Genomic DNA, 21,153 nt, shown 5'->3' with positions numbered 1-21,153 from the left:
GTGCTTTTGTTAGGGTGTTTCATCACAGCAACAGGAAGAAGCTAAAAGACAAAGGTTCTATATACTCCATGCTAGGAACCAGAAACAGAAAAGCAAAACCAATTATTTTTATTATGTTATAATGGCCCATCTCCTCCCTCAATATAGACAGGGAGATTTTTTTTTTCTAAAACACAGTTATTTCTTTTGACAAAGCCCCTGCTTTTCACCACATAACCAGGTCCAGCCTAACTTCCTGGGTTGTGTTTTTCACTACACTCCAGTCCACTTTCTCTGACACTGTGATCCTACTGGTCTTGTTCGGTTTTTGTTATTGTTTGGTTGGTTGGTTTGATTTGGTTTATTCAAGACAGGGTTTCTCTGTATAGCCCCGGCTGGCCTCAAACTCAGAGACCCACCTGCCTCTGTCTCCCGAGTGCTGGGATTCCTAGTGGCCTTTGTATTGGACGAATGCACCAGGTTCCCATGGGTATTACTGAGAGCTTTTTGCTGGAAGTTGAGGTGTGTGTGTGTGGGGGGGGGGGCTTTTGAAGTTTCCTCTCCTACGCAATCCTCATGGCTCTGATCCTCAACAAAATACCGTCTTTTCTAACTTTGTCACCTCAACCCCAGGCCTTCCGCCATCCACTTCCTGGCCACCATCAGTACAAGTAGCAAATTTCATTTTACTTGCCAGTATCTAAAAGTGAAAGTGTCTTGTTTGTTCACTGGCTGAGCTGTGGTTTAAAGCCAATGTACCTAGCTGCCTTTGATGGGCCTCATTCATCCTGCTGTGCCTCGCACCCAGCTCAGCTCCCAGATCAAGGAAAATCCATAATGAAGAAAGAACAGACATTTCTGTTTAATTTCCTTTAGTAATATACTCCAAATCATTTATTTATTTATTTTATTTACATTTAATCAACTATTGATGTATGCTTTGGATGCTAACAACCAAACAGTGATAATTTGAACTTACTCTTATAAGGCTAATCTACCCCTTGAGAAGCTGAAATTACATATGGTTCAGAATAAATTAGTTTCACACAGAAAAATTAAAAACTCAAGAGCCATTATTGCTAGGTCCCTATTTTTAAATATGATGAAAGAATAAACTTTAAATATTGTAAAAATGTAAAATGTAAGCTATAATGTGTCTATAGTAAAAAGTGTATAATAGTGAGGATAGAGATTAAGATGTCAAAACCTTTTTCACGAATTGCTTTGAAATATTCAGTGGTATGAGATGTTTCACTGGAGTTCAGCCATATATTAATATTAAACTTGAGTATTGATAACACTCGCCTATTTGTTTTAGTTCTGGATTTGAGTCAACGTTTTTACACTTAGAGATTCATAATAGAAAGCCTTCTGGGGGCATACTCACTTTCAAGTCTACATGCGCCTAAATTTGGTCACATTTGTTGACTGTGTAAAAGGCCCTTCCTGAGAAATACATATTAATTTGGGCTGCTTTTGAAATGAGAGCCCTCAGGGCACCTCATCCTCTTTCCATTTTTAGACGCTGCAGCGGGATGCGTTAACACTTGGGTGGAAGTGTTTTTAAAAGAGCCCGTGAAGATTTGGAAGAGATTTTATTTTTAATATCCCAGATTGCATCCTCTGCATTCGGCTGGCTTTGTTGCGGGTGCGCCATCTGTCTCAGAGATGCGGAAATGAAAAGGGCAAAATGACTTCTGTCGATTTAGAAAACCTCTAAAAATCAATTCACGTGTAGTATCGAGGGGTCGGATTCCTTTACTTCTGACTTCCAAACACCGCCCAGGTGCCTATCAATCTGCCAAGCCAGCTGCATTGACTCCAGAAGGCTTCTGCCCCGCCTCCAAAGGAGTGGTGGGGGGAGTTACTGCTTAATCCCCCTCCTGGTTTTAGCCCTTCAGGTGAAGCACACAGATGGGTTCCTTCCTTCTAAATTTCCTTAAAGGAGAATATAATCAGTTCATCTGCAGGGTATAGTTAGCCTGGGATTTCTGATACCTTTCTTAAGACTGCGCATTAAATACTGTTTTTCTCTCCCTATCTCCGCTCCTCAACAGGGAAGAAACTGAAATCGCACTCCTCACACTGGACCTTACATCCTGTTCCAAGCCCTGGTTATCCTTTCCTTTCAAGCTGCCAGACAATTCCCAGGAGAGATATTTGTTGATTCTGTTTGTAATTGGACCATTTCATAGATGGGGTATCTGGGAGAACTAAGTGGTTTTCCCCACTTTAGCGCTGTTTAATGTTTATGTATTTGTATTTTGTAGCCTTAGAACATGAACTTCTAAAGATCAAAGATCTTTTAGAATGAATGTACCACAGAAGAAGGATAGCTATGCTTTAGTATTATCTCAAAAGAGATTTTAGCCTGGACTTATAAAGTGTCTGTGCGCATGCGCATGCACACAATGATGCACATACGGAGGTCAGGGGCAAATTGCAGGAGTTGGTTCTCTTTTTCCATGGATTCAGGTCAGGCTTGCATGGCAAGAGCTTTTGCCTATTAAGCCATCTTGCCCGCCTTGTTGTGGTTTTGTGACATACTATGCAGCCTAGACTTTGAGCTTGCAATCCTCCCGTCTCCACCTCCCACGTACTGGGATTACAAGTTGTACATTTGTTATGGTTTTCATATAAAATGCCCTCAACAGCATGTTGAATGCTTGACCCTCTCCTAGTAGTGCTATTTGGGGAGCTCATCGAGACCTTCAGGAGGTAAGTCCTAGCTGGAGGAAAGAGGTCACGTGGACTTCTCCATTGAGAGTTAAGCTTGGTCCTTGTTAAGAAAAGTGTAAAGTTGAGACTAAGGAAGGCGTGGCTTCTGAAGAGACTGGTTCACTTTTTAGTGCTTTGAATATTCCAATAGGAAAGGTGCCATCAGAGCATGCCAGAAATTCACCAGACCCCATCTGTAAAAACCCGAAACGGTCCCGTACTACATCTGTACTACGACTGTAACACCAGTGTCACAAGACGGTATGAGTTAGGAACTAAGCTGAGACTTAAAAACACATAGAGAAAAAGAGAGAGACATGGGAACACAGGTCATCCTTGATACAAGAATGCCAATGCCCAGTTTATTGTGCTCAAGGGAAGCTTATATAGGGATCCTTAGCCACGCCCAGCTCTCGGGATCTTTCAGCTGTAGTTCTCATCGGCCTGCCATCAAGATCTCGTGCTCAGCGCAGCTGCAAACACAGTTAAAGCAAGCAGCTCACAGGGAAGTCAGGGTCTGGGGTCCACAGCCCCCATTAGCTCCCAACACCCATCCACGGCAGGCTCAAGAGTACGAAAGGGTAAACTAATTTGACATACTTTGTCTTGAGAAGAGAATGTCTCTGGAGCACCTTGGAAGCTGTTTGCCCCCCCACACCCCCGTTTCATTTCACCACGCTCAGCTGCACAGGTACTCCGAGGCCAAGATGGCTGTGATCTGAGGAAGCCCCGACACTGCTCCAGTAGCTGGCAGACCCTGATCATTGCCCATGTGTTGTTGGGTTTGCAGTCACGCAGAATGCCAAGAACTACGGCTAGTAGAGGCTTCCGCTCAGACTTCCGAAGGAACACTGAAGATCAGGCGATACATGATACGGTCCGAATCCGTGCAATGTGCGCAATGGTGAAGGTGAAACTTGGGCTGTGACGGAGATCTTGGGATGCTGGAGACATCGAACACTTGGAACACCTGCCCAGAACGGCTATCGTCACCTAGTGAAGGCTGCCCGAGCAGGAGGCCATGTGCGCTGCAATGTGTGAGAGCAGCCAGGAGAGACTGCCTAAGTCTGTCTGAGCTCACACCATGCCAGATGTAGGCCAGAGGCCATATATGGAGCTGTAGGGTTTTGTTGGCAACCTTGCCTTGATCAGCCCCTTCTTTTTCTATGTGTCCCTCTCAGACTGGGGAGGTTTGCTCGGTATTGTTTCGTGTTAAAAGTGCAAGACTTCATGATTTGAAGAGAGGCTTACAGCGAGGACTTCACCTTGAGTCTCAGAGAGGTTTTGACTTATACTTTGAAGCAGTGTTCAAACTGTTGATTTTGTGGACTTTTGGAAATGGATTACATGCATTTTGCATTGCAAGACAGTGATGAGTCTCCAGGGACCAGAGGCAGGAGGTTATGCTTTGAATGTGAGATGTTGTCTCCAGGGTTATGTGCTGGACACTCAGTCCCCAGCTGTGGGGGCTGTCTTAGGAGGGAGTGGAAATTCAGGGAGAAGTAGGTCACCAGGGACAAACCTGGTCCCCAGTTCTTGACTCTCATTCTCTCTGCATCCTGTTTGCGATGATTTCCCCTCCCTACCATGGTGGACAGACAGTCTGGAACCATGAATTAAATGAATCCTACATTCCTTTGTTTACGCCAGCTGGTCTATTGCAGCAGTGAAAGAAAAGCTAACTAACACAGTGTTTAATCGCAAACAATTCTCAAAGCAGAGTCGAACCTCCGTTAAGTAAAACTGGCAGCTCTGACCTGTATGAACCCCCAGACCAAGGTGATGCCAATGTCCTGGTTTGCTGCTTTCAGTGGTCCACTCTTTTAGAATTTTCATAAAGAAAGCATTTTTGACCGAAAGTGGGCTGTTGAGAAGGGGGTATTTAAAAACCATTTGGTGGTAAGGCTTTGAGTTTGCATTTTGAGTTGATCTACCTACACATTGAGCCTATGCTACCACGCGCTATCAAATGTTCTCGTTTCCCAGACCTCATCTTGGACCCTGCTCACTTGCTATCCATTTCTCCTATCCTGTTACAAGGCATTGTCTGTGCCCAGAACTCCCTCACTTCTGAAACCTTGAACTTTGAAATTCCACCCTGGCCTGAGCTTCACATCCGTCCCCTCTCCCGTGCATCACCTTGCCAGGCTCCAGTCTTCCCAAACCTACAGTTCTTGTCCCAGAGCCCCAAATGTTCTTGTTTCTCAGGACACTCTCGTCATTAGAGACTATGTCCTTTCTCAACCAACAGGTTCTCAGTCTTGGATCCAGTCATTGGTCTGATTTCTTGGTCTTTATACTACTGGGGAGGGGGTGGAGGGTCACACAATCCTGCAGTTGGGTGCTAATTTACGAAGCAAATTTCAAGCCTCAAGTCCACCTGAACACCTTGAGTATGTTAAATTGGCTCTGAACACTCTCCCTGAGTTGACCCATGGGGACCATGAGTCACGCTGTTGTATCATGAGATATTCAGAAGTTCTTTCCTCCGTGGACATCTGGATCAGACTTCCACTGTGTTGCGTGCTTCTTTCCTTTCATTTTCACTTTCTTTTTCAGTGTCTTAAACAGACTACTTCCTGTGAGACGCACTAAGGAGTTTAAGAAATCATAAAGATTTACCACACACCTAGTGTGTGCTGAGCACTGTCTTTGGGGCTAAGGACACGGTGGAGGACCGACAGCCCTGGCCTCACAGTGTCTGTCAGAAGTAAGGGACAGGTAACAGGAAAACTAGCCAAAAAGACACAATTGGCTCTCAGCATGTAAGGCTTGATAACCCAGGCCAACCAAGGGTTTTCATCAAAGCAGATATGTCTTTAAGTATTTTTTCCTGTACTGAATTGGAAATATATGATGCACAATTATATATGTATGCACATATACATGTATGTAGTGAATCTTTTTTTGTCCTACCAGCCAGCTCCCAAATAACCACATGGAAACTTATTATTGATTACAAAATCTTGGCCAGTAGCTTAGGCTTGTTTTTAGCTAGCTCCTATAAATTATATATTAGCCCATTTCCATTAACCAATGCACTGCCCTAGGCTCATTCACCTCATCTATGCACCGCCCATCCTGCTTTCCTGCTTCCTCCGTGTCTCTTCTTCTTCCTTCTTCACAGCCTTCTCTCTGCCCCCCAAATCCTGCCTAGTTATTGGCATTTAGCTTTTTATTAAACCAATAACAGTTCCATATCTTCATACAGTGTAAAGGGATATCGCACAACACATTCTTTCTTGTTGATGTTCCACGGGAAATGTAGGGCCCATCTGCATGTGCTATGTGTATCTAGGTATAACCTAAAATATGAAAGGGGGATGTTTGTAGGTTTCATGCAACTAATACTACTTTGTTTGAAGGGGCTTACAGAATCTTGCAGAATCTTGTGACCATGGGAACCAGTTTCTGTGGCTCCTGAGGGACCACTGTGCCATGTCATAAGGCCAGGAGATTGCAGAGACTGGGGCAGAGTGGAGGATATAAGGGGAATGTGGAAAATGTTCCAGGGCCATGCTTGAGCCAGACAGCCTGGGTTCAAATCCCAGATCTCATACAACAGTCCTGACCACAGGCAAGGTACCTGCCCTTCCCTATCTGTCAGATGGGAATTATAGCACCAGATGTCATAGGGTTTATGTTTGTTCTCCCATGTTGCCTTGACAACATGCTAAGCATTGGGTAATGTATGGGAGTTGACTTGGCTCCTGATTCTAACGGCTGGGAAGTCTAGAGAGCCAAGCAGCACAGAGCTGTGGACTCTAGCAAGGGCCCTCATGGGTGCCCCACAACATGGCAGAGATACAGTAAAGAAGGCTGCCTTGCTCTGCGGGTCATGCACATGGCTCAGGAGGCAGGAAACTGGGGGCGAAGCCAGGCTCCCTTTCTGTAACAACTTCCTATTTCAGAAAGGGATCCAGTGCTGTACATTAACCCTCTCTGAAGATGGAGTCCCTGACGTTTCTAGATTGCCCCCTAAAGGCTTCCCTGCCTCTCAGTACTCACATTGGTGACCAATGTGTACACACAAACCTTAGGCAGACCAGCTGAATCCAAACCACAGTAGGATTAAGTGATTGTGCTCACAAGGGGAGTTTCCCCTGGTAGGCCCTGTGTAATTACCAACTCTATTATTTTAAATCCTGGTTTTTTCATGGCCATCCATACTCAGCCCATCCCTAGAGGCAGAGGATTTTCCATGAAGGCAAAGCCTTACACTTTCTTGTTTCTTTCCAGGCCCCGAGACACCCTAACAATGAGTTCTCATGTTGTCCAATGAGAGCACTGAGTTACAGTTGGTTAAGACACGGTTCAGTTGTTTGCTAACACCGAGGTGACCAAAGGCACTTGGGGATCTAGGTAAAAGGAAGCTGAGTTGGAAACACAGAAATATTGTCTAGATATTAAGTTCTAGGCCAACTAGGACGGCATGGTGAGATTTTGTCCTAAAACGTGTGAAGTTGTGTGCTTACTGAATGTCAAACACCAATGTACAAAATGTTGGCCAGTCATGTCAGGAGAAATACTGTTTTATCCACCTGACCATTAGGAAGTTTTGCAAAAATTGTTGTTTAGAAGGGATCAAAATATACAGCCAAGAATGGGGGTGTGTGAGTTCTACAGAAATGTGTCCATAGATGAAATCTTATTTTATGATTTTCATAAAGTCTGTGAAATTTATCTTCTTAAACATCTGTAATTTGTGTGATATCTTTTCTCAGTCTAAATAAATATTTGTTTTGCCCAGAGCCTTTATTTGTTCAACTCTGTTCTCTTCTTTAGCAGGCCTTCCTCTCTAAGTGCACGGGAGGCCTCACAGCCCTCAATCACTGAGTGAAAAGGACCAGGACAAGGCCTTCTCCACTTCTGTTCCTTTACACAGGCTCTCACTCTGCGGACCATGCTGGCCTTCAATTCCCAATGATCTGCCTGCCAGTGCCCGGATTAAAGCTATGTGCCACCACAGCCGGCTCCTACTTCTTTTCTTTTGTTTTGAGATAGGTTCTCACTTTATAGCTAATCTTGAACTCACCTCCCACCTGGGCCTGCTAAGTGTTGGTATTGCAGTTGTAAAGCCCAGCTTTCTTTGTTTTTCCTTTTATCTGGATTTAGGTAAGGTCAAGTCTATCTAGACTAATAAAAAGGAATAGGTGCCCATATTCCCTACCCTCACTCGTAGCCCGAGGGTCCCTGCCACCTGCTTGCCCCACCTATCCATCCACCTAGAAGACAAGGCCTCCTTTCACTGCTCTTGGCTCTGCCCGCCCTGCTTTCTGCCTGCTGTGCACAACTGTTTCAGAGATTTCCCAGTCGCCTCTACCTTTCCCCCACTTTAAGTCTTGTCGTCCATTACTCTTTTCTCATACCGTGTTTCCTGTCCATCCTTCCAGATTTCATAGTCGCCCAGACTGAGGTCCAATTCCTGGGCTCGAGCAAGATGAACACCTACCTTCTCCTCCAGAGCTGCTAGGACCGCACCAAGCTTATTATAAATCTTGAACAAGGCTTCTACTTTATTGTTCCGATTAATTCCCTTAATTCGCTGGAATTCCTTTCCTTGCAGCTTTAGGAAAGCTCTCCCCCAGAGCCACTTGAGTCTTGTCTGCCGCCTGCCACATCTGGCAGGGAGTCCTTACCTCTGCCGCCTGCCACATCTGGCAGGGAGTCCTTACCTCTGCCGCCTGCCACATCTGGCAGGGAGTCCTTACCTCTGTAGCCACTTCTATTGCTTCTCCTGCCTTACCTTGGATTATTTGACTGTCTGCCCTCTCTGGAGATTTCCTTACATCTGTGTCACTGCGTCCAGCCCTCTCAGCCTTCCCATTTTGCATACTCTTTCTTGGTTGCCTATTAGCTTGTGGTAAGTTTGAGCAGTTGTTGTAGATTCCCCCATGGCTGCTCTACATTCCTGCCGATGGCCCAAATGTCTGTCTATGGGCACCATGTGACAGGCATTTTACAGACGATCTCTTTGTCATCCTCGGTGTGTGTCGGAACCTGCTGCTGTCGCTCATGTGGTCACTCCGCCAGCGTGAGTCCTCTAGCTTCTCCCCTTTGTCTTCAGCCCTCATCTCTGGGCGTTATGGTGTAAATGATTCTCCCGGCATTGCAGAGCTTTTCTCCGTTTATGCGCTGCTATGACTAAAACACTTGACAGTCTGCTGAAACCTTTGACTCACCTCTCAGAACTCTTCTTACCATACAAAACGAAACACAAAGCGTTATGAAAGATACCATTTGTTTGAAATACAGTTTTCAAAATAATAAATTTTGTTATGCTACTCCATGTAAATATACCAATGTTGTACACATCATAGTACTTAGATCCAGTATCAGGTCCAATTACTAGCATTTTAAATTAGTGATGGACACAAACGATACTTAGAGATATTTGCCACAGCTGACATGTGATATAAAAACATAATACAAAAACCTGTGACTGTTTTTGATCCTGAGATCATAGAAATTGCTATTACTATCCTATAGGAATTTCCTTACATTAGGCATGGAAGACTATGATGGGCTATAGGGGAGGTTGTGGAAATCAAAATAGGCTGTCTCTCCCATTCCAGTTCACCCCCCCCCCGCCCCGAGTTCTAGCCAGGTGAAGAATACCTGCTCTAAGGTAACTGGGCACACACCTCCTTTTTCCACGCCTCCAGCCACTGACCTAATAACCCTATTTCACTGGGAGTCCCACAGACACTGGTGTCCTCCCCTTTCCTCTAAGCCCATTCTTCCTCCAGTCTTCTCAGCACACCCCGAAGATACCCCTCCACCCAGAGAGTTAAGCCCGACACTAAACATCAAGTCTCATTTCACATAGTAACGGCCATCTTGGTCCTAAGTGTCATTTTGCCCACCAAATGGCCTGGCACACATCCCTAATCTTACAGGATATCAAGAAAAGAGGAAGTCACCTGAACTTGCCTAGCTGACCAGATTGCTCTTAAACTGAATTTGGGCATGGCAGGAGCTTTCGAGAAAGCCTAGGTAACTATCATGGAGCTTATATGCGAATGCTTTCTCACGTAGGATCTGCCTAGTTGGCTTCTGTCTAGGGCATGCTCTTGTCCACAGTCCCAGTAAACTGGACTTTGAACAGTCTGCCCTCCGACCTCATGGATCCTATCATGTCTTTGGCACAGATTTCAGAATGCCAGGGCTAGGCTTTCCTAATCACAGCCCCCCCCCCGCCTCATCACAAGGGCACTTAAGTTTGTCCCCATCTCCATCCATTTTTTCTGCCTCTCCTCTGTATTAGATCCTGACAGCCTTCATCAGAGAAACCTCCTGCAACCGATGGGAACTAACACAGAGACCCACAACCAGACAATATGGAGGGACAGAGAGAGAGAGAGAGAGAGAGAGAGAGAGAGAGAGAGAGAGAGAGAGAGAGAGAATGCTTAGAACACTCAGCTCTAAATGGGATCTCTCTATCTACCCCCCCCCGGGGGGGGGCTCAGGGAACTCTGCAGAGAGAAAGCAGAAAAAGTGTAAGAGCCAGAGGGATGGAGGACACCAGGGAAGCGAGGCTTTCTAGACACAGCCTGACCAATGCACATAAGAACTCACAGAGACTGTGGCAGCATGCACAGGGCCTGCAGGGTTCTGTACCAGATGGGGTCCCGGAGCTGAAAAGAGAAGTGGACACACGCCCTGGTCAGCTTGAAACAAGATGAAACAGTAGACAAAGGGTAGAAAGTAAAAATAATATCTCTCCCCTGCCCTCCTATTCCCCACAGGTAACCTCTGTTGCAGGGGAGGCTTTAAAATACAACGGGGGGGGGGGGGGCTTGAAGCCACACCCCCAGGAAGACCTCAACTAGACTGCCAAAATAAGAAGTATAGATCATACGTCTGTCTGTCTGGAGTGACAGGTTGGAAGGAAATGCTACAAAGAGGGTGTGTTCTTTTATTTGCTTATTTATTTTTAGAGGGAGGAAGAAACAAAAGCTCTAAAATAGAGTGTGCAGGAAGAGCCCGTTCAGCAGAGTAACTGAGAGGTGATTTGAGTATGGTTTTTGGGTCTGAGCTTCCTTCTTGCTCATGGAGTCAAATTTTCTCTTAGAAAGATGTACTGGGATGGCCGGGCGGTGGTGGCGCACGCCTTTAATCCCAGCACTTGGGAGGCAGAGGCAGGCGGATCTCTGTGAGTTCGAGACCAGCCTGGTCTACAAGAGCTAGTTCCAGGACAGGCTCCAAAACCACAGAGAAACCCTGTCTCGAAAAACCAAAAAAAAAAAAAAGAAAGAAAGAAAGATGTACTGGGGCTCGATTGATGCCACGAAGCCGCTGGTCCTGAGCAAATTTGGACTGGGGGTCCTAGGATGGATTGGGGTAACGAGATGCTGCAAGGTGGGTCAGATAAGACGGTCGCTCTTGTCTGGGAGCTGAGGAAAGAACTCTGTAGGCCAGCAGACCCTCCCTTCTCCGCCTCTGTCAAAAGTTATCTTCAGCACATTCAGGCTCACTAAGGTACAGGAAAGCCCAACTCCCATAGACTGGGCTTTGGGAAGCAGCGGCAGCAGCTGTGGAGGGGAAAGTCCAGGGCAGACCCAGCTAAGTCTAAAAATACAACCCTGCCTGACAGCCACACAAAAGGCCTTTTGTGGGGAGTGGCTTTCCCGTCCCTCTGGATGCTGCGTTCCGGGGCTCCATGGAGAGTGGTCTTCCCAACACCCCTCCAGGGTGTTGGTTTTCAGGAGGACCAGCCCTTACAGCCGCTCTGTCTTCCATCTGTCTTCCCCGCTCATGCCTGCTCACTTGAGGGCTTAGGGGGTTGGCAGTGGGCCCATCTTGTTCTTTAGAAGTTGGGGTGAGGAGAGCGGGGAGCGCAGTTTTCAGGCCGACAGGAATGAAAAGAATCCTTATAGAAAGAAGCTGTCCATGCTTCTCTCCTCCCAATCGAAGGAGCCCCTGGAGACCCTCTTCTCTACCGTTCTGCGCGGGCTCTCATCCTAGGTTCTCCACAAAGGCTGTGCTTGTTTGCCTTTGCAGTGCGCAGTCGCGGGACTGGACCATCTTCTCTCTGTCCGGAACTTCAACTTGGACTGGACAGGAGGAAGTTGCCAGCTTCAAAGTTTCTGTAACAGATTGGCAAAGAAGGACGCAAAAGAAGAAGAAGAAGGAGGAGGAGGAGGAGGAGGAGGAGGAGGAGGAGGAGGAGGAGGAGGAGGAAGAAGAAGAAGAAGAAGAAGAAGAAGAAGAAGAAGAAGAAGAAGAAGAAGAAGAAGATGATGATGATGAAGAAGAAGAAGAATAAATAAAAGAAAAGAAAAGAAAAAAATGGGGAAAACAGAAAATAGACCACTACCGGAGAGCAGAGAACATATGCTCGGAGAGCCCTTTCTTCTAGTAACCGATTTTAGACGAGTAAGAAACATACAAATGATTTTTAACCGAGCCAGCCTGTGATATTTCCTTTTAGGTTCAAATTTTCGGGTTGCAAGACGTTACTGTTGTTTTCCTTCCTCACTGGCTCACTTCTGCCCCCTGGTGTTATATATAAGAATTACAACAGTGTGTCGGTTTTACACTTGGCAAAAAAAAAAAAAAAAAAAAAAAAATGCAGCTATGATTGAGCGTCCCTTGGGTATATACCCAAAAGTGGTATTACTGGGTCTTGAGGAAGGTTGTTTCCTAATTTTCTGAGAAATCTCCATACTGACATCCAAAGGGGCTGAACCAGTTTGCACTCCCACCAGCAATGCAGGAGTGTTCCCTTTACCCCACACCCTCTCCAGCATAAGTTGTCATCAGTGTTTTAATCTTGGCTATTCTTACAGGTGTAAGATGGAATCTCAGAGTTGTTTTGATTTGCATTTCTCTGATGGCTAAGGATGTTGGACATTTCCTTAAGTGTCTTTCAGCCATTTTAGATTTCTCTGTTGAGAGTTCTCTATTTAGGTCTGTACCCCATTTTTAAAAAATTGGATTATTTGTTCTTTTGACTACCAATTTCTTGAGTTCTTTGTATATTTTGCAGATCAGACCTCTGTCTGATGTGGGGTTGGTGAAGATCTTTTCCCATTCTGTAGGCTGCCATTTTGTCTTGTTGACTGTGTCCTTTGCTTTACAGAAGCTTCTCAGTTTCAGGAGGTCCAATTTATTAATTGTTTCTCTCACTGTCTATGCTACTGGGGTTATATTTAGGAAGTGGTCTCCTATGCCAATGCCTTCAAGTGTACTTTCCACTTTCTCTTCTGTGAGGTTCAGTGTGTTTGGCTTTATGTTGAGGTCTTTGATTCATTTGGACTTGAGTTTTGTGCATGGGGATGGATATGGATCTATTTTCATTCTTCTACATGTTTATATTCAGTTATGCCAGCACCAATTGTTAAATAGGATTTCTTTTTTCCATTTTTTATTTTTTGCTTTTTTGTCAAAAATCAGGTGTTCGTAGGTGTGTGGATTAATATCTGGGTCTTCTATTCAGTTCCATTGGTCCTCCTGTCTGTTTTTATGCCAATACCAGGCTGTTTTCAGTACCGTATATCTTAGTAGAGTTTGAAGTCAGGGATTGTGTTGCCTCCAGAACTATGTTCATAGCAGCATTGTTTGTCATCGCCAGACCCTGGAAACAACCCAAATGTCACTCCATCAAAAAATGGTTAAGGAAAATGTGGTACATTTACACAATGGACTACTACACAGCAGAAAAAGAATAATGACATTTTGATATTTGCAAGCAAATGAATGGATGTAGAAAACATCATATTGAGTGAGGTAACCCAGACCCAGAAAGACAATTATCACATGTACTCACTCATAAGTGGCTTTTAGACATAAAGCAAAGAAACCCAGCCTACAATTCATAATCTCAGAGAACCTAGACAACAATGAAGACCCTTAGAGAGACTTACATAGATATAATCTACATGGGAAGTAGAAAAAGACAAGTTCTCCTGAGTGAATTGGGATCATGGGGACTATGGGAGAGGGTTGAAGGGGAGGGGAGAGACAGGGAGGGGAGTAGAGAAAAAAATGTAGAGCTCAATAAAATCAATTAAAAAAGAAATAAAATACAAAAAATGAGCTAGCTCCTGGAACAACAGAGGGGATAGAAATAAAGTGAAGTTGTAGCTAGTAAGTAGGAGTTGTGTGCTCCAGATGAATTTTGAACATCTTTCATTTCAAATGGCCTCATTGCATTGTTCCCTCCCAACTCACTGTACCTTTGTCGAAGGTAGAGACTATGGACCACACTGAGATCCAACTCAAGATTCATGGGCTATTTAAACCCCTCAGACCAAATCCTCTTCCTTTTATGGACTCCATGAGTCTGTAGAGGAATGGGGGTGGGTCAGAGTTCTGAGGGGTACTTTGGAGCCCACAGGATAGAGAGTTTACCTACTTAGAAGGTTGACTCCTTTCAAAGTTAGGGACAAGTTCTAGTAAAAGAAAACAAGGCTGTCATAAGATGGGTTAGTTTGGAGTAAGCTTGGCTATAGGCAAGAAGGAGGAGGAAGAAGAAAAGGCAGCAGCAGAATAACTGTGGACCACGCCTGAGGAACAACGCTCAAGGTTGGCTTTAGGCTTTACGTGAACACACACACAACATGTATGTATCTCCCTTACCCCTCATGCAAACATGAGCATCCACCCCCCCCCCAACACACTAGCCAAAGGACTAGCAAAGCTTACTTTCTCTGTCACCTCACAGGGGGATTCAGCACTCACCCACAGACTTAGGAACTGATGCTTGCTTAGTAGTTTTAAGTCCTGGGACCCAGTCTTGGCGAGCATCTACTCCCCTTTGACACTTAGCAGGCAGGAGAGTACAAACACTCCTCCCAGACCTTCTCCCACATTCTTTTGTCTCTTCTACCAGAAAGGGGGTGGGGGATCTGCTAGATATCAACATTTAATTCCTTTTGTTGGGTGGTGAACCAGAAGAGGCAACTGCCAGAACTCTTGTCCATTTTTGTATTCTTGTTTATTAGCAATTAATCTTCCATGGTAGTCTGTAAGCCACAATGTTACTGATTGTCATTTACGTGAAGGCATATCTGCCTAGGAGCCGGAGACAGATGGCATCAAACCCAGTCATTAATAAATAATATCAATACTGTGCGTTGTAGGCTGGGAAAAAAAAAAAAAGCCTTAACTTCAGAGAAGAGCTTTCATATCTGTGATCTCACTTCACACGACATATTATTATTATTTTACAGCTCCTCTCTAGGGGCAGGTTGTTCCAAGCAAGCCCTGCCAGGACCAGGGAAGATAAGGAACACAGCCTCAGGCTGACTGACATCACAGTCCAGGTAGTGGGGGGGGGGGGGTTGGATGTCTCCCAAGCTTGCTTCCTGTTCCTTTAAAAGCCAAAGGCAAAGATGAGAAACTGCACTAATTTCCAGGCCCCCCCCCCAGCTCACACACTCTTGCTGTGCCTGGATGGGGGAGGGAGGGAAGGGAGGGCAGGTGGGGGGAGGCTGGGCACGAGGGTGCAGCTACTTTCCTTGATAATCTAAAGAAGGGGAATAGATTTATTTACCAAAATGCCGGGTAGCCAGAAGGTTCCTGGTTGGAAGCTCTGTGTTTTGGGTCAGAGTGACCCATTCTGCTTGCCTTCCCTACAGCCTGTATTTTTGTTTTCTCTACGAATTCATCTATGTGGTTTCATTTTCAGGAATGCTTTTTTATTTTTATTTTCCCAGACTCATACCCTATTCTTTACCTTTTCAGCTAAATTACTTCTAGGGTAATAACCCTAAGGCTGGCTTATGTCAACTCTGGACTTATTTTTTTTTTTAAATCAAAGCAAAATAAAACAAACCCTTTCGAGACCAGCCTGGTCTACAAGAGCTAGTTCCAGGACAGGCTCCAAAACCACAGAGAAACCCTGTCTCGAAAAACCAAAAAAAAAAAAAAAAAAAAAAAAACCTAGAAGAAACAAAATGAAGTACGAGTCAAGAGGAAAAAATCCTCCTCTGTGGGTGACTTCTGACTTCCGTGTGTGTCCTAGATCCAGCCTTAGGAATCCAGGTGTGCACCACCTTTCCCCAGAGCATCTCTTATCTGGACATCTGTGTATGCAGATGGGATGTGGATAGACAGGGAGCTATAAGGGCTTCTACCCGATTACTCACGAAACAGGATCAAGGCGTGCCGATTTCACAGGTGAGAAACCACTGGACTCTGCTCTTCTCCAGAGCAAATAGAGGAAGCAATGTCAAGCTTGCATCCATCACCTGGTCCTCCCACCTTCCCATCGCAGCCCCGCCCAGTGCCTGTGATGCAGGTTGCTTTCCTACCAGGTTCTACAGGCCTCCAGTGATGAGCCCCCGCCTTGCCTGCTGTGACGGATGGATCAATAGAGCCTGTGCGAGGGAAGGCAGGCTTTCTTTCATCGTTTGGTCTTGCTTGGCTCTCAATTCCCTTTATGTAAAACCGGAGTAAATTAAATGCTCGCTTATGTATCTCTCCCAGCTTTAGCATTCTATGGGATTCTTTGGAAAGGCATTTTAAATTATCTTCCATCTCTTAGGCTGTTCCTAAGCAACAGAGTGGTACCTCCCTTTAATCCTTTCCTGACCTCTTCTTATTGAGCCTGTGGGAATGTGTATTATCTGTTACATTTATTTATGACTTGGTGGTGACTGCTGGGCTGTTGTTCAGCTTTTTATATGTGTTAGTCCTCTGCATAAAATTAGAGTTCCCAAAACCACATACTATATATAGAATATGCTAAAAAAGAAAACCTGTCAAATAAATATCACATAAGGACATAATCCTATCCTGTCTAGAAGGGATGCTAGACTAAGGGCGACAGAAGACTAGAGATGAACACTCTTTCTTGGAGTCTTTGAAATTAATGATGCTGTTCTTTGAGATAAGCGACAAAATCTTACAAGAGGATCAGGTTTGGAGGGATGTGGGTAGCAACACGCCTCTCTCTACAGTTCCCTCTGGGTGATTATTGAAGAGCACTGGCCACGGAAGGAGTTTGAGACATGAAATACTGGCCAAAGTAGAACATTTTATTGTGCTTAAGTCTATAGCTTCCCAAATGATTGAAGATAGCTTTTGAAATCCCTGTATAAACAACAAGAAGAGAAGCTGAACTGGGAAGGCAGAGTGGAAAACAATTAGCTTGGGAGGGGCTGGGGATGGGATATTGAACCCAGGACTCCCTGATTGTACCACACCACTGGCTCCAGGATAATTAACACAAAGAGTAGCTGGAGGACCCCAAACAAGGAAACCAGAGAGAGGCGGGGTTGGGGGTGGGGTGGGGGATAGCTTATATCTATAGACAGCACCCTGTCATTTCTCACCATGGAATAACAAGTGTTGTTTATAATAATAACTGGTTGTTGGGGGGGGGCACATAATGGAATGGGAAGAGCTCCCTGGAAGGAAAAATGCATTTGAGCATTATGGTTTCAGCTTAAAGGGACCCATGACCTCCTGACTTCTCAAAGAAACCGGCCCTCTAGCTCACAGGAAGCCCATATGAGCTCTGAGCATGAAGAACACAAGACTGGCCCAACAATCACCCTTGAACTTATAAGGTACGTCGTCTTCAGTGCATGCAAAAATGATATGAAACTTTGTCATAAAAAACTAAATGTTGGGCTGAAGAGATGGTTCAGTGGTTAAGAGCACAGGCTGCTCTTTCTGAGGACCTGGGTTCAACTCCCAGCACCCACATGGAAGCACACAACTTTCTGTAACTCCAGTTCCAGGGGATCCAACACCTTCACACCAATGCACATAAAATAAAATTAAGTATATTAAAAATAAACAAACAAACAAATGTAGACGGAGTTTTCCGTCCTAGTGGCTGCTTCCAAATTGCCACATTGAGGCTTATATTACTTACAAATGCTTGGTTGATAGCTCAGGCTTGTTACTAGCTAACTCTTACATTTAAATAAACCCATTTCTTTTTTCTTTTTCTTTTTTTTTTTAAATATTTATTTATTATGTATACAGAGCATTCCTTCCATGTATGCCTGCAGGCCAGAAGAGGGCACCAGACCCCATTACAGATGGTTATGAGCCACCATATGGTTGCTGGGAATTGAACTCAGGACCTTTGGAAGAGCAGGTAATGCTCTTAACCTCTGAGCCATCTCTCCAGCCCCAAATAAACCCATTTCTATTCATCTATGTATTGCCATGTGGCTCGTGGCTTTACCTGTCTCTAGAATGTCTTGTTTCCTGGGAGGCTGGCTAGTGTTTCTCTGACTCCACCTTCCTTCTTCCCATCATTCTTAGTTTGGCTTTCCTGTCTGACTTCCTTCCCAGCTACTGGCCTGTCAGCTTTTTATTAACCAATGGAAGTAACACATATTCACAGTGTATAGAGGATTATTCCACAGCAAACAAATAAAAAAACAAACTTAAATGTTGTGAGTTCCTTCATGTGCTCCCTATCTCCCACGACTAGCCTTAAACATCTGCTTGATATCTCACCAGCATCAAATTCTTAAATTGTTCTGTGCGTGGGAAGCTCAGAGAGGGTGAAAAGGAGAGCGAGGTACCGTGCGAGAGAGCCATTGCCTAGGTGCTGTGCTAGTGGGATTATACACCGGTGAGGTCACCTTGATGAACAGGCTGCAATTCCTAAAACTAAAATACAGGTTTACCCACATGTATTCATGACTATCTCGTTGCTGAGGCCACCTGACCTGACAAACATCCTCAGGCTGGAAGGATTCAGTTTGGCTCACAGTTTTGAGGCTACAGTCCCCCGTGGTTGGGGAGTGAGAGCAGTTCTATGGCAGCCGAGTGGGAGGCGGACGTTCACACTGCAGCTGCAGTCAGGAAGCAGAGAGATGGGTGCTAGAGTTCTTCTGTCTGCTTTCGCCTTTTCGTTTGGCCTGAAACGTGACTCCCATGTTCAGGGTGGATCCTCCATCCTCTGAAAATGCCTTCAGAGAAATGCCCTGAGGGGTATTTTTCAGGTGATCCCAAACCCTGTCAAGTTGACAGGTATTTTAACCCCTAGGTTGTAGACTCTCTGTTAATGACCTTGGGCTTAAAAGGAATGAAAATATATGAGTCTATAAAACCATGCACCAAAATGAGCATAACCGCCGTATTTAAACTAACCAAAATATGGAATCCGCTCAGATTTCTGTCAACTGAAGCACTGATAGCACAATGTGTATAGCCATACAGTGGGACATTATTGAGTCATGAAAAGAATAAAGTATAAATATATAAATATATTTATATGTATAAATATATAATAAATATATATATATAAAGTATAAATAAAGTATAAACACAATAAAGTTGGCATTCTTATCAAGGATGACCCATGTCCCTGTGTCTCTGTCTGTGTGCGTGTGTTTTTAAATCTCTGGCCTAGTTCCCAGCTCGTGTACCATCCCATAGTGCAGGCGCTACATAAGAGAAAACCAACAATTGTCGTTTGCTGGTTCTGCAGCTATAAAAACTTCCTCACCAGAGCTCACCTCCACAGCTGGCGGACAGCCAGCAGACAGTAGCATCTCCCATTCCCTTTTCCCAACGTAATTTTAGGTGGCAAAATTATCTGACTCCAGCTGAGATTTTCTTTCCTGATGGGACATCTTGGTCCCTCCTGTACCTGCACCAGCCACTTTGTCTTAGCATCCATGTGACATGTCACAGGACTTGCTCATGTGTGTCGTTTACATGTGCATTGCTAATAGCACTAAAAGTCAGCTTGGGGCTAGGTGCAGCTCCATGGTAGAGTGCTTACCTAGCTGCACCAGGAGTCTGGGGCAATCCCCAGCCCAGCACAAGGTAGGGCTCGGTTTTCTTGTGTAATTTGTATGCAGCTAAATGCACTCTTGTTGGGTGTTCAGGTCTGGGAGCATTTAGTAGGGCGGCCGCCTTCTCTCTTTCCATTTCTTCCTCTACCCCTTCTCCCCACCCCAGACCTCTTAGTCTCCAATATAATCTCTGATGTAGAGCACTTTTGATTCCTGTTCTATATTATTATGACTCCCTCTGAGTTAGGTCTCCCTACCAGTGGATTCTGCTTCCTATTCCTCCAGTACCCAGTGTGGTGTTTGAAACCTACAAGTAAATGAATGGATTTTTTTTTTAAATTATGGCAAATCAGATTGGAGATCCTGCTCTCTGGCTTCTAAAATGTGTCATTTGAAAAGGGGGTGGACACGGCGGGGTGTGCCTGTCATTTCAGTACTTGAAGATAGAGGCAGCAGGAGGATCAGTTCAAGACTAGATGGAAAAAGGGAAATGAAGTATGTGTGTCTGTCTGTCTGTTTGACTGTCTAGGGTAGAGAATGATTCTCCTAGAGCATTGATCTAAGAATCTTACTAAGAAAAGAACACCCTAATTTCCAGTTATAGAAACTTTGCTGGTTATTTCAAACATTTCCCCAGAAGTTGGGCTTGGTCTTGCTCAACTAAAGGCAGGCCCCTGTCCTCTCAACCTGGAAATAAAATCTGGGGTCCTCCAAGGCAAACTGATTGTTGTGGGATATTTGTGCCCTCTGTGAAGATGTATGGCTGTGGTTTGTATTAAAAGGCATGGCCAGTAGCTAGTGAGAAGAACATAGGCCTGTAGGCTTTCTTTTGTGCCTCCAGCCAGCTCCCAAGTCATGACAGAGACTTATTATTGGTTATGAGTGCTTGGCCTTACCTTTTACTTATTTCTTGCTAATTCTTACAATGTAACCTGTTTCTCTCCATCTACCTTTTGCCTCCAAACTTTTTACCTTTCTCTCATTTTGTATATCTTAATTTCTTACTTCTTCCCTGTCTGGCTGCCTGACTTCTGGCCCTGGGCATCTTCCTTTCTTCTCCCTTCTCACATTCTCTTCTCCCACTTATTCAATCTGCCATCCAGTCCTGCCTAATGCTCTCCTCCTTAGCTATTGGCTGTTCAGCTTTTTATTAGCCCAGTCAGGTGCCTTAGGCAGGCAAGGTGAACCAGCAACACATCTTTGCATAGTTAAATACTATTCTGCAACATGAACAAATGTAACACATCTTCGCCTAGTTAAAGTAATATTCCACAACATGGGCGGGACTTCTGGGAAAAGCAAGAACTCTAGGAGGAAGAAAGGCAGAGTTACCGGCCAGATGCAGGTTGGGGAGGGAAGCAGGTAGTCAGTATGGAGATGAGGTATCAAGCCACATGCTAGAACATAGATTTTTTAAAAAATGGGTTAATTTAAGTTACAAGAATTAGGAACAAGCCTAAGCTATAGGCTGAGCTAGCATAATTAATAAGCCTCCGTGTCATTATTTGGGAACTTGCAGTCCTGACATAAAGTCCAACTACAACCGGCCTCAGCTCCCTCCTCTGCTGGCTCTCTCTGGAGTCCCCAGCGCCACAGAGCATGACCCAGAGGCTCACCCTGAGATGCCTCGAACAAGTTCTTGGAAATTCCGACCATCTTCACAGCCAGCTCCTGAGGTGGGATCCCAAGGAGCTTTCTCATCAACAGGTGTGACTCCGTGGAGCCTCGCCTGCAGCAGCCT

This window comes from Chionomys nivalis, chromosome 10, assembly GCF_950005125.1.
Source record: "Chionomys nivalis chromosome 10, mChiNiv1.1, whole genome shotgun sequence".
Lineage (NCBI taxonomy): Eukaryota > Metazoa > Chordata > Mammalia > Rodentia > Cricetidae > Chionomys > Chionomys nivalis.
The sequence above is the reverse complement of the archived record's forward strand: the minus strand, read 5'-3'. Positions refer to the sequence as shown.